Raw genomic sequence first — 8,917 nt, forward strand, 5'->3', positions numbered from 1 at the left:
ATCACCAAGATAAAAGAAATATAAGAAAGGCGGGGGGGAGGCTACAGTCCAAAGAGTGTGGAAGAAAATCCCATTTTTTTTTTCTTTTTTCAATAGAGATCATCTAACCTGAAGAGGAAAATGTTTAAAGAAAAAAATAGACAGATGTCCAGAAACCTGTGAAACGATATCAAGTGTTCATGTCATTGGAGTTCCATGAGAAAAGAATGAAATTGGTGCAGAAAATACATTCTAATAAATAAGGCCTAAAAACTTCATACAATTGGTGAAATAGATAAATATAGATATTTAAGACATTCAACTAACTGAGAGCAAGACACATTCAACAAAACCATGCAGAGACACATCATAATCAAACTGTTAAAAAACTAAAGATAAAGTCTTGAAAGAAGCCAGAGAAAAACTGATACATTACAGATAAGGGGACACTGATTCAAATAGTTGAAAAATTTTATGAAAAATAAAGACCAGAAAAGTAGAATAAAATCTGAGTGCTGAAGGTAAGAACGATCTCAGAATTTTATAACAAAGAAAAATGTCTTTCAAGAACTTTCAAGAACGTGAAAAAAACATCTTCAGAAAAATGAAAATGAAAAGTTTCACTGGCAGATCTGCTTTAACCAAAGGAACTTTGTCTGAAAGGAAGTGATACTTGTCTGAAAGGAAGTGATACCAGAGGGAAGCTTGCAAATTTAAAAATGAAAAGCAGCAGAAATGGTAAATATCTGAGTAAATATAATAGATTCTTATTCTCTTGTTAATTATATAAAATGCACATGACTGTTGAAAACAAAAACTGACATTGTCTAGTTTTCAGTGTATATAGATGTAATACATGTGACAACTAAAAAGGTGGGAGGACAAAGGGACCTATATTGTTCTTAAGCTTCTACATTTTACTCGAAATGGTGAAATACTCAGAAGACTGAAGTTAGGTAAGAATACTGTAATAACTATAGCAAACACTAAAAAGATAATATAAGCAAAAGTAGCTTAGAAGTAAACAGATACATTAAAATGGAATACTAAAAAGGTTTAGAAAAAAGTATATAAATAAACCTCATTCAATGCAGAAATGATAGTCTTCAACATTGCAAGAAACATTTGATATCCATGTGCAAAATACCTCCATCCCTTATCTCATACCTTATCCAAAAATTAATGCAAAAATGGAGTTTAGACTTTAATATGGAAAATTTCCAAAGAAAAAACCTTTGTGACCTTGGGTTAACAGTTTTTAGATACGACAAACAGTCAATGCCAAAAACCTTGATAAACTGGACTTCTTCAAACTTTAAAAACAAACAAAAAAAACAGCTTTTTCTCCTGCACAAGACAAAGCTTTGAGTCTGGCTTTTTTCGTTCAGCATAATGTCTCAGATTTTTTACAAGTGTTGCATATATCAATAGTTTATTCAAATTTATTGCTGTGTAGCATAGAATTGTATGAATATACCACAATTTGTCTATTCATGCATTGAGAGGAACTTGGATAAAATGACAAACTTCACCCTGAGGAAAATATTTGCAAATCACTTATCTGTAAAGAGTTCTATCCAGGATATACATTTAGATGCTCAAAAGTTGATAATATAAAATCAAAAACCCTAATCAAAAATGAAAAGAGATTGAACAGACCCTTCAAAGATATGCATATGATGAATAACTGCATGCAAAGATGTTTAACATCATTCATCCTTGGAGAAATGCAAGAAAAATAACCTCAGCAATATATCACTATACATGTACTAGGAACGGCTATTTTTTAAAAAGATGATCACAAATGCTGGTGGGGATATGGAGCAACTAAAACTTTGCTATACTACTAGTAAGAATGCAAAATGATACAGCCATTTTGGAAAAAAATGGGGTTATAATGTTAAACATACACTTATTGTATGACCCAGCAATCCTGCTTGTGAGAAATGAAAATTAATGTGCACACAAAATTCTGTATTGTGAAAGTTTATAGCAATATTATTCATAATCCTCAAAAACTGGGTCTACCCAAGTTCTTCTCAATGAATGGACAAATTGTGGTACATTCATACAGTTCTATGCTATACAGCAATAAATTTGAATAAACTATTGATACATGCAACACTTGTAAAAAATCTGAGACATTATGCTGAATGAAAAAAGTCAGATTCAAATGCCCTATCAAAGGCTGCATGTGGTGGCTCATGCCTATAATCGTAGCACTTTGGGAGACCAAGGCAGGCAGATCCCAAGGTCAGGAGATGGAGACCATCCTGCCCAACATGGTGAAACCCCATCTACTAAAATACGAAAAATTAGCCAGGTGTGATGGCAGTCACCTGTAGCCCCAGCTACTTGGAAGGCTGAGGCAGGTGAATCACTTGAACCCAGGAGGTGGGAGTTGCAGTGAGCCGAGATTGCACCACTGCACTCCAGCCTGGAGAGAGACTCAGTCTCAAATAGATAGATAGCCCTACCAAAGGTTAACAGATTAGGAGAGTTAGGGGAGTGGGGAATATTTGACAACAAGCATCACAAAGGCATTTTCAGTGGTGATGTAACTGTTCTGTATCTTGATTGTGGTGGTAGTTATACAACTTTATGTACTTGTCAAAACTTATGGAACAGTACACCCTAAAGTTTTGTTTTTCATTTTACATTATGAAATTAAAACAATTAAAAGTTAAACACCTAAAGGTTTTGGTAAAGGTTATTTTGGCAAAGTATATGAGAATGTGAATGAGTGAGTGTGACAAAGAGAGGAATTATGTTTGTGCATGTGAATTTAACAAAGCTGACTCAAAGTTGTATGGAAATTTACTGGGTCAATAGCCATGATACTCATTAAGAAAGAGGTGAAAGGTCTTGCTCTGTTAAATATGAAGATTAAAAGTATTACTAATTATATAATGAAATATTGGTGCTAGAATAGACAAGTAGAGCAACAGGGAAGAAAAAGTCCACAAACAGACCCATATGTGGAGAGACACTTGAATTAGAGCAAGGATGGGAAAGGATAATCTTTTTAGTAAAAAATCCTGGGTTAATTGAACCTCCAACTCACTCTTGTATTACCAACTCCAGGTGGATTTCAGACCAAAATGTGAAAATGTGAAAGTTTAAAGCTTTTTCATAATATAGAAGAATGTCACATATGGAAATATTTTTAAGATGAGACACGAAAGGCATAAAGCATACATGATAAATTCAAGATTAATTTATATCAGTTATATATGATTTTCTCATAAAATTATCTTGAAATTAAAAATGTCCATCAAAATACACAATAGATAAACTATGGAACGTAAGAAGGTATTTGCAGTATCAGTGGACTCTTCTAGAATAAATAGCTCCAACATATAAATGTGAAAAAAATGGGCAAAAGATGGGCAGGCATGTCAAAGTAGTAAAAATGATGAGTGTATATACATGGAAAGGGTACATGATCAGAAGCGTCTCTCAGGGGCTTCCTGGTGCCAATGATATTATTTACTTGATTACTGGTTACACAGTTATCTGAATTAGTCATGATTTTGTATATCTGTTAGAATGTATATTTTATGTTACATGTGAAAGATAAAAATCAAGATGTTTATAGCCAGTTATTTCTGTAACACTTTCTAGCAAAAATGAGTAAGATGATAAATTGTCCTTAATTTTATTTATAGCAGACATTTACTTCAGGTAGGATATGAAAGTTGCATTGCTTTAAATAAAATCACTGGTACAATAGAAAACTACTTTTTATATTATTGTGTGGTAAGTTTTCTTACTATTCAAGCTCAAATTTGTGTTCTTATCCATACTTAATTCTTGGTATAAGAAATTAAAGTATGAAAACTAACTCACCTACTTCCTAGCTGTGTGGTCCTGACTGACCAAGTCACTGACTCCTTAAACTTCTGTTTCCGCTTCATTATAGAGGTAATAACATTATTTATGTCTTCTGTTTCTGGTGGGGATTAAATGAAGTATCTTTTGCAGAGTATATAGCACATAGTAAACATTTAATATTTGGTCATCGCAATCATTATTAATGTATAATTGTAGTAATTGTATTCCTCAGCTAATTTAAGTAAGAGCAGTCAAACAGTCCTTGATTGCATTCCAGTCTGTGCTACTTAGTAGGTGACTATAACCTCTCAGACTTTCAATTTCATCATATGAAATGGAGATAAGTACACTTCTTTAGTTGTAGGGCTTAAATTAGAAGATGTATGCAAAATCTCAGGGTCTGAAATTTGGCAGATACCCCTAAGCATGCAGTTATATAACTCCAGAGGAGTCTACTATGGGATAATACCATGGCAGAAGCTCAGAGAATGAATCAACTTAGATTTTCTAAATGATTTCCCAGTGAGCCTCTGCTCCTTGAGCATTCTCAAAGTGTTACAGCTATAGCTGTTCTGTTTTTTGTCAGACGTCACATCCCTTCTGATAGTTTGTGTATTTTTCCCAGCCCAAATCTCATGTTGAATTGTAATCCCCAATGCTGGAGGTGGGGCCTGATGGAAGGTGTTCGAGTCATGGGGAAAATCCCGCATGGCTTGGTGCTGTCATAGTGAGTTCTCTCAAGAAAACATCTTTTAAAAGTGTGTGGTACCTTCCCCATCCTGCTTTCACCATATGAGACGCCTACTCCCTTCACCTTCAGTTATGACTACAAGCTTCCTGAGGCCTTAGAAGCCAATGAGATAGCAGCATCATGCATCCTGTAAAGGCTGCACAACCATGAGCCAATTAAACCTATTTTCTTTCTAATTTACCCAGATGTAGGTATTTATAAGCAATGCAAGAATGGTCTAACAGAAAATTGGTACTGAGGACTGTGGCACTGCAATAAAGATAATTGAAAATGTGGAGGCAGTTTTGGAACTGGGTAACAAGCAGAGGTTGGAAGAGTTTGGGGGGCTCAGAAGACAGGAAGATGAAGGAAAGTTTGAAACTTCTTACAGACTGGTTAAGTGGATGTGACCAAAATGCTGATAGTGATATGGAAGTGAAGTCCAGGCTGCTGAGATCTCAGGTGAAAATGAGAAACTTAGTGGGAACTGGAGCACAGGTCAGGTATGTTAGGCTTTAGCGAAGAGCTTGGCTACATTCTGTTCATGACTCGGAGGTCTGGGGAAGTTTGAGCTTGAGAGTGATGACCCTAAAATATCTGGTAGAAGAAATATCTGAGCAGCAAAGTATTCAAGATTTTGCTTCTAACAGCCTATGTTCAGATGCAGCAGCAAAGAAATGACTTCAAGTTGGAACTTATATTTAAACAGGAAGCAGAGTGTTAGAGTTTGGGAAATTTGCAACCTAGCCACATGGCAAAGAAAGAAAAACTTTTTAGGAGAGGAATTCAAACAAGCTGTAGAGCAACCAGTTTCTGGAGATAGTTGCATACATGAAAGAGAGCTAACTGCTGACATTAGACAATGGCGCAAAGGCTTTGAAGGCATTTTAGAGTCCTTCCTGGCAGCCCCTCCCATCACAGTCCCAGGACCCTGCTGCTCTAAATAGCCTCTGGAGAGTGCTCCCAACATCCCAGCTGCTCTAGCTGTGGCTCAAAGGGGCCCAGGTACAGCTCAGGCTGCTATTTTGGAGAACGCAAGTCATAAGCCTTGGCAGCTTCCACATGGTGTTAAGCCTTTAGGTGCACAGAATATAAGACTGAACATTTGGCAGCCTCTGCTTAGATTTCGGAGGATGTATGGAAAATTCTGGGTGCCCAGGCAGAAGCCTGCTACAGGGTAGAGCCCCCCTAGAGAATTCCTACTAGGTCAGTTCCACGGGGAAATGTGGGGTTGGAGCCCCCATCCAGAGTCCCCAACGGGGCACTGCCTGGTGGAGCTATGAGAAGGCATCCACTGCCTTCCAGATTTCAGAATGGTATACCCACTCTCAGCTTGTGCCCTCAGCACGGAAAGCCACAATGAGTCAAACTCCAGGCCTTGAAAGCTGCCTCAGGGGCTGAACCCTGCAAAACAGGGGCAGAGCTGCCCAATGCCCTGGGAGCCCACCCCTTGCACCAGTGTGCCCTGGATGTGGGACATGGAGTCCAAAGAGATTATTTTTGAACTTTAAGATTTAATAACTGCCTGCTGGGTTTCAAACCTGCATGAGTCCTGTAGCCCCTTTCTTTTGGTCAGTTTTTCACTTTGGAATAACAATGTTTACCCAACGCCTATTCACCTCTTGTCTCTTGGGGAAAAAAAAAGTTTCATAGGTGGAAGGAATTTGCCTTATCTCAGATCAGACTTTGGACATTGGACTTTTGAGATAATGGTGGAATAAGACTTTGGGGGACTGTTAAGGTATGATTGTATTTTTGCAGTGTGAGAAGGACTTGAGATTTTGGATGGGCCAAAGGCAGAATGACACAGTTTGGACATTCATCCCTCTCAAATCTCATGTTGAATTGTAATTCCCAATGCAGGAGGTGTGAATTGGTGGGAGGTGTTTGGGTCATGGGGCAAATCCCTCATGGCTTGGTGCTATCTTCACAATAGTAAGTTGTTGCAAGATCTGGTCATTTAAGAGTGTGTGGCACCTGCCTTCTACTCTCTCCCGTTTCTGCTTACATCCACCATGATTGTAAACTTCCTGAGGCCTCCCTAGAAGCTGAGTAGATGCCAGCACCATGCTTCCTATAAAGCCTGAAGAATTGCCAATCAAACCTCTTTATAAATTACCCAGTGTCAGGTACTTCTTTATAGCAATGCAAGAATGGCCTAATATAACTTCTGCATAAAAAGAACTACAAAACACTGATAAAAGCAATCAGATGACACATACAAATGGGAAAATATCCCATGCACTTGGAAGATTATTCACATGACCATACTAACTAAAGAATTCTACAGATTAAATGACATTCTTGTCAAATTACCAATGTCATTTTTTACAGAATTAGAAAAAAAACATCCTAAAAGGTCATATGAAACCAAAAAAAGATTTAATAGCAAAGCAATCCTAAGCAAAAAGAGCAAAGCTGAAAGTGTAACATTACCTGACTTCTAATTATATTACAGTTCTATCTATAGTAACCAAAACAACATGGTACTGGTATAAAAATAAACATATACATCAGTGGAACAGAATAGAGAACCCAGAAATAAAGCCACCTACATACAACCAAGTGATCTTCAACAAAGTCAACAAAAATATATGCTGGAGAAGTACACCTTATTTAATAAATTGTGCTGAAAAAATTGGGTAGTCATATGTAGAAAAATGAAACTGGATCCATACCTCTCACCATATACAAGAATTAACTAAAGATAAAGACATAAATGTAAAACCTGAAACTATAAAAGTACTAGAAGAAAACCTAGGAAATATTCTTCTGGACATTGGCCTAGGAAAATAACTAAGTCATCAAAAGCAAATGTAATAAAACCAAAAATAGACAAATGGGACTTAAAGCTTCTGCACAGAAAAAAAAAAAAAAAGAACCTACAAATGTTTGTAAATGTTGCATCTGACAAAGGGCTAACATCTAGAATTTACAATAAATTCAAACAACTCAATAACAAAAAAGCAAATAGTCTCATTAAAAAGTGGGCCAAGGATAAGAACATTTTTCTAAAGACATGCAAATGGCCAACACATTTATGAAAAAGTGCTCAATATCACAAATCAGAGAAATTCAAATTAAAATCAAAATGAGGTATCTTATACCAGTCAGAAGGGCTATTAAAAAGTCAGAAACAACAGATGTTGGTGAGTATGTGGAGAAAAGGGAACACTTATAGATCCTTGCCAGGAATGTAGATTAATATAACCTGTATGGAAAACAGTATGGAGATTTCTGAAAGAACTAAAAACAGCACTACCATTTGATCCAGCAATCCCACTACTGGGTATCTACCCCCATCAAAAAAAAAAAGAATTATATCAAAAAAGATACCTGTACTCTGATGTTTATCATACCACTACTAACAATAGCAAAGTCATGGAAACTAAGTATCAATGGAGCATTAAAGAAATTATGGTATAGGGGGCAGAGCAAGATGGCCGAATAGGAACAGCTCCAGTCTCCAGCTCCCAGCGCGAGCGACACAGAAGACCTGTGATTTCTGCATTTTCAACTGAGGTACTGGGGTCATCTCACTAGTGAGTGCCGGACAATCGGTGCTGGTCAGCTGTTGCAGCCTGACCAGCCAGAGCTGAAGCAGGGCGAGGTATCACCTCACCTGGGAAGCGCAAGGGGGAAGGGAATCCCTTTTCCTAGCCAGGGGAACTGAGACACACAACACCTGGAAAATCGGGTAACTCCCACCCCAATACTGCGCTTTACCAAGGGTCTTAGCAAACGGGCACACCAGGAGATTATATCCCACACCTGGCCAGGAGGGTACCACGCCCACGGAGCCTCCCTCATTGCTAGCACAGCAGTCTGCTATCTAAGGGCAAGGCAGCAGCGAGGCTGGGGGAGGGGCACCCGCCATTGCTGAGGCTTAAGTAGGTAAAAAAAGCCTTTGGGAAGCTCCAACTGGGTGGAGCTCACAGCAGCTCAAGGAGGCCTGCCTGTCTCTGTACACTCCACCTCTGCGGACAGGGCACAACTAAACAACAACAACAACAAAAAGCAGCAGAAACCTCTGCAGAGGCAAACGACTCTGTCTGACAGCTTTGAAGAGAGCAATGGATCTCCCAACACAGAGGCTGAGATCCGAGAATGGACAGACTGCCTGCTCAAGTGGGTCCCTAACCCCTGAGTAGCCTAACTGGGAGACATCCCCGACTAGGGGCAGACCGACACCCCACACCTCACACAGTGGAGTACACCCCTGAGAGGAAGCTTCCAAAGCAAGAATCAGACAGCTACACTCGCTGTTCAGCAATATTCTATTTTCTGCAGCCTCTGCTGCTGATACCCAGGCAAACAGGGTCTGGAGTGGACCTCAAGCCATCTCCAACAGACCTACAGCTGAGGGTCCTGACT

The sequence above is a fragment of the Colobus angolensis genome, unplaced genomic scaffold, assembly GCF_000951035.1.
Source record: "Colobus angolensis palliatus isolate OR3802 unplaced genomic scaffold, Cang.pa_1.0 Scaffold85, whole genome shotgun sequence".
Classification (NCBI taxonomy): domain Eukaryota; kingdom Metazoa; phylum Chordata; class Mammalia; order Primates; family Cercopithecidae; genus Colobus; species Colobus angolensis.